This window comes from Agelaius tricolor, unplaced genomic scaffold (assembly GCF_023055355.1).
Source record: "Agelaius tricolor isolate 1412-34295 unplaced genomic scaffold, bAgeTri1.0.p SCAF_3, whole genome shotgun sequence".
In the NCBI taxonomy this organism is placed as follows: domain Eukaryota; kingdom Metazoa; phylum Chordata; class Aves; order Passeriformes; family Icteridae; genus Agelaius; species Agelaius tricolor.
The window spans coordinates 32,791,019-32,797,018 of record NW_027269263.1 but is presented as its reverse complement, the minus strand read 5'-3'; positions in this window follow the sequence as shown (position 1 = coordinate 32,797,018).

Genomic DNA, 6,000 nt, shown 5'->3' with positions numbered 1-6,000 from the left:
GCAATGGGAAATGAGAGATTAACAGTATTCAAATGGCTGTGTAGGACTCTTCACAACACTGTGGCAGTCCTGCTGTTTGTTTACAGTCCAAAACAAGTCACTAGCACAGGTCTCCAGATCCCTGTACGGCGCTTGCTGAACATTTTCCTGTGCTGACCGTCCATCTTGGCATCCCTACCTCGGCCCACCAGGTACCTCCTTCTCCCCAAACCTGGCTCTGTGCAGCAGGGGAGCTGCTCATTGAGACTGAGGGCATTGACCTGCATAGTTTAGCTGCTGTTACACATAAGTGTACAAACACACACCTGTATCTGTGCACATGTGTGCATACATATACACGCACACCTCCTGTGTGTGGCCCAGAGTGAGCAGAGACCCTTGTGCCCAGAGGCAGGAGGCTTTGTGCACATACTCTGCTTGCACAGGGCCCGTCAGGCCCTGATGGGTGCCGAGCCTTTCCTGTTCAAACATGGTGCTCCAGAGGTGCAGAAACAGGGAGAGCTGCAGCCCCAAGCCATGAGACAACTGCACCCCACAAGGTCCCCCTCCATTGCCTTGGGCAAACACGTCTGAGTCTGGGTGCAGCACCCCTGGGGACAGCAGGTGACGTGCCTTTTGTGCCCCATGGCCAAAGCATAGGAGTTCTCTGGCTAATATAGCAGTGCCCACCCAAATCAGGCCTGCTCCCCCCCTGTGGGCTGCTCAGCTGAGGTGTCCCGGGGTGACCGTGCTGCCCATGAGGCAGGCAGGGCTGGCAGGGCCGGGCTGGCAGAGGCCGGGCTGGCAGAGCTGGCAGGGCAGGGCTGGTAGGGGCCGGGCGGGCAGGGGCCGGGCTGGCAGGGCCAGCGCTGGCCGCCTGCCGAGCACAGCGTGTCCTGCCCCCCGCCAGCCCCGCAGCTCCCTCCGGCAGCCAATTCTCCAGCAAAGCTGCGGTGACACAGCAGAAAGAGCAGCGTTCACTCACAGAATCATGGCACAGAATCATCGAGCTGGAAGGGACCTTAAAGATCACCTACGGCCATGCCACTGCTATGAGCAGGAGCGCCTTGCACTAGGCCAGGCTGCACCAGACCCCATCCAGCCTGGCCTTGAGCATTTCAGATGAATCTCCTTCCCCTTCTGGGAGGCAGAGGGAAGGGCCAAGCTGGATGTTCAGTTGTGTCACCAGACACCCCAGAGCATGCATGGGCACCATACAGGCAGGGCTGGCAGGCAAGGTCTCCTGGAGCCTGCCTGAAACACTCCAGCCTTTAGGTCAGTTCTAGGGGAGGTGAACCAGCCAGGAGCTCATTTGGATCAGGCACCCATGAGCTGTGCAGCAATTTCTGCCTGAGCACTAATGCCTGTGCCACCACTGTGGCCTGAATTAGCAGGGGAAAGTACATTGAAGCAATCCCACAAATTCACATTTCAGTCAATTCACATGTGTTCTTCAGGGAACAGATGCTTTTATTATGTGCAGATGGGTACAGGTGTTAAAACTGACCACAAGTACAGGGTAGTACAGCTCTGTACCCATGCACAAAGAACAGGAAAATTTGCTGCAAAAGATTGCCGTGGGAGACCTCCCTTGCAGTTTTCTTTCCCAGGTGTAAGTGACAAGATTTACTCAAACCCAGCTGAATCAGGTTTCTCGGTACCTGCAGCAGCCTTCCAGTGGAGACCTGGTGTAAGAGGTGCAGATGGGCTGGGGGAGGCCATCCATCTGCACCTGCATTCCTCCTTTGAGACCAAAGCTGTTGCTTTGGGCCCTGTAAAGTGTGGAAACACCTCAGGGGGAGACACCAGTGAGCAGGCAGCCTGTTCCAAGCACTGGGCAGCTGGCCCTGAGCAGCCTGTGGTACTCTGGGCACAGAACCCTTTGAAAATGTGGAGGCAGGCACTGTAGAGGTAATGTAAGTTGCCCCGGGTTTGTTACAGCCAAAACATGCCAGTAGGCAAGCTGTAACTGATGGATTTACCCCATCTGAGGAAGAGGAGTTGCTCTCTCCTGGGACCACCCCTGCATGGACTTTGCACGTGCACTCCTCTGGGGTCAGCTTCCCAAAGTTTTACTCCAGATTCAGTTTCATCAGAGGAGAAAATTGTTGCAGCAGATGAGCTGACAGTGCATAATATCTGCTTGTCATCTCAGGGATGGGTGAGGGAAGGAGAGAGGAAGAGTTGTAGGTGCACAAGGCAGAAAAAAAGAAAAGAGAAAAAACCAAAAGTAGCCAAGATGAAAACAAAAAAAGGTCAAAAATACCCAACCAGCCCCCCTAGAATTAAGCCAGTCAATCTGCCTCTCTTTTAAGCCAGTCAATTCCTCTCTTTCACAGCTGATTTCTCACTTGCTTGATGCCAATTGCTCAGGCAGGAATTACCTAATTATAGGTTGAGTTTTCCTGGAGTTTGCCTTACAACTCAACTGTGCATGATTCCCTGGCAGCATCTGTGCCAGCAGCTACTGTTGGCAGTCTTTGTATCTGGTAAGTGTGCTGCCTCTCCACAGGAGAGACATGAGAAGGTTGCTCCCACTTTTCAGGAAGATTTTTGGTTGCAGGCCACGCGTGGCTGATAGCTCATGATTCCTGTTGTTGTCTTACAGTCAGGAGGAAATGGATAGTGAGATTGACTTCTTTCACTTTGTTTTCTTAGTTATTTTCAATTTACTTAACATGGGTGACACTGTTCATCCTATAACATTTATTAAAGGCAAGGGAGAAAAAGCATGACAATGATTCATTCGTGCAGAGCAAATTTTACAGGAAGGTTTCATTTATTTGTTGAGAAAAGGATTAAATTAAAACCAGAAGGGAAAAAAGCCAAAATTAAGGAAAAAAAACCAAAAACCAGGGGTAGGCTGGGAAGGGGTAGTCAGAAGACAGAGAACTCAGTGGGAAGGTGAGGCACAACAAGGCATCTGTTGTCAGCCATCAAAAATAAATTGGATTACATCACTGGATTACATTGATTACATCATTCACACGTACCTGAGGAGGCTGCTGCTGCTTAATCCATGGCTTTAACAGAAGAAAGACTGGAGGTTTCAGCAGCAACCCTATCCTTGTGCTTTTCTAATGCCAAGGGTTGCTGTGGCACAGCAACAAGCCCAATGCCCATCACACCAGCTGCTTTCTCACAGCCCAGAGGGTGAAGCTCAGGGGAAATCAGGGTCAGTGTTTGGCAGTGTTTGACAGCAGTGCCAGCAGGGGTTGGCGGCAAGATTGCCAGCCTAACTCCTCCTTCAGGCCCAGCTCCTGATGGCAGCTGAGCCCAAGTGAGGTTTTCATCCTGCACCGCTTCACTCAGTGGATTTACAGACACAGGATTATCAGCAGATTAGTGCACAAGTATTGTAAAGATTTTTTCCTAACAAGGTAAAAACAGAAATGTAAAAACATAGCTTTAGCTTTCCAAAGTTAAAGCTGCTGTCCTGGGTACACCAAGGACAAACCCAGACTTTTTGGGTGAGAAAGGTGCCCTTTTCATTTCTATTAGCATAATAGGAGCTGGCAAATTAAGATGCAATAAACAAGCAAATATATTTTCATATGTTTGTGGTTTGGATCTCTAACAGACATCAGGAAGTACCTCATTTTGCAGTGAAGAAAAGACCAGAGAGAGAAATATTTACAGCAATAACTTGCTTTATATGCTTGGACTGGGTAAAGAAAGGCCTAGTCTGTACCCTGCTGTTCAGTAACAGCTCATTTCTAGGTCTCTGACTCACTTGGAGCACAGCAGCCATGTAGATTGTTTACTGAACTGCAGCAAAACTGTGTGCAGTGCTTACAGATAATGCCTGATGCTTTGTAGTGTGGCAGGCAGCAAATGCCCGCTGTGGGTGATTTTTACCTGAAGCAAAGCTGAGTACAAAAGGAAACTCAAAGTTGCAAGGACTTGGGCCGCTTCTGTAAGGGAAGAGAAGGGAGCAAACACATGAACTCCTCCTTCCCACAGCCACTGGAGCTACAGCTGGACCAACTTCTTCTTTTCCAGAAGCATGACTGGGCAGGCATAAATAGCAAGTTGTGCTCAAAGTCAGCTGGGGAGAACAAACCAAAGTGGCATCAGGAAAAGGGCCAGTTCTGAGGATACTGCATGCTTTAAGATGGTGAGTAGGAGTGTGTTGGTTGGGTAATTCACGTTACCTCTGTTGGGAAGGAGAGCAATTCCTGCTCAAGCTACCATGTTTTTGCTGCATTTATGACAATGCAGCAAAAACATGCCTGCAGTAGGAGTCTCAAAACCTGGAGATAGGCCAGTCATTTAAAGGCTATTTGATCCCATAGCTTACCCAATAATTTCTGGGCATTTGAGGCTGGCTGCTCCTTTGCTGGCCCTGCAGGAGTACTATACAGACAGCAAGATGTGAAGGCAGTTACAGCACTTGAGTGCCATGTGCCACGGTGGCATTTGCCTGGAGTCCCTGTTCACAGGGGCTTGGAGTGCGCTCTGCCATCCTTGCTCAGAGCCACTGCCATGGCTCACCTCAATGGCCTGGAGCCCCTGCAGCAGGTGCCACACAAGTGCACCTTTCTCTGCCGATAACACGGGACACAGCCTGCCTAGGAGCACTGCTCTGCTCTGCTTTCCACGCCTGCCCAGGGCATTGAGCCTAAAATGCTCCCTTTCCAAATGAGTCCTGAGGAACTGGGGCCCCAGCAACCCAGTCCTGACATCTATTTTAAAAGAAAAACATGCAAAAATGATCAACTGCTAAGAAACACCATAGTCTTGATGGGTTGCTCATAGTCACAGCATACCACCTCTCGGAATGGGCTGGCAGGAATTTAAAACACTGACAATTAAACAAAATCCATGGGTTTTGGTAGGACTTTTGAAAAGTATTTTTTGAGCAAAGCCTTGTGACAGAACTCAGCTTCATTTTCAACGACAACTCCTAGCACTTTTGGGATTTAATTAATTACATATCAGCCTTTTAAAATCTGGGTTTCAGCTTATTTCTTAGCTATTATTCAATGTTTTCATTACTGTTAACTAAATCCAGGGAGCTTTTGGAGTTTTAGTCTGAATTAAGCCTTTATTCCTCATTGTTTTAAATGCATGGAAGTCAACCGAGTTGTTTTGTTTGATATTCTCCATGCCACGGTGAATTCTGTGCTGGTAGGACTGTAAATGGGCCATGTTGTTCATGAATTACTAATCCCTGTCACTCACATTTTCTGGGGAACACATGCTATATTTAGTCTACATATTTGGAAAAATAAAGCTGGAGAACTGTGAGGCTTTTTTTCCCTCATTAGGAGTCTTTAGAATATTCTCTAAAAATGATAATTGAAGTCAGATAATTCAGCCACCAAGTATAAGTGTTCTTCATTAACCATGGTGGAAATTAGACCCTTGAATTGAGAGGCTAATTAAGATAATTATATCTAAAGCCTGAAAGGAAACTATACAGACATTTCTTAAAATCTCATTTGTCCTTATGTAAATCTGGACCAACTCCACTGTCATTTTCTGGATTTACACCCAAGTAATTGAAAGCACTATTGAGCTCTTCTAAGCTCAATATCAGCAAAAGGCATTGAAGTAAAACAATTAACAGGCAGGCTGTGTTTTTCCCTGTAACTTCTAGATGAACTTAATATCACAAAATACCTTTGTTCTTCTTTCCAAAGGTATTTTGCCATTCTGATGGATTACTTATTTAAGAAAAAAAACAAACTAAAACCCATGATGTATTTAGAGGGCTGTCACCAATTTAAATAGCTGCCAACTTTTACAACATTAGCAAATGAAGAGAGTGGAAAAGTTCCAGTGTCAACTACTGCCTCCTCCAGGGGTGATTTTTCCTGTGGAAGGAACATTCTCCTCTGCTGTTTCTTGTGACTGCCAACTGCACAGAGACCACCACTTAGTCAAATCCACTAAGTGAATGCTGTATATGAACCAAGTAGAAAAGTGGATAAAGTGAGTGAAGAACACCATTTAATCATACACAGTTATGAATTTTAGCAGTTTGCATTCATGTGCAGTCACCTGCCATGCAGTCAT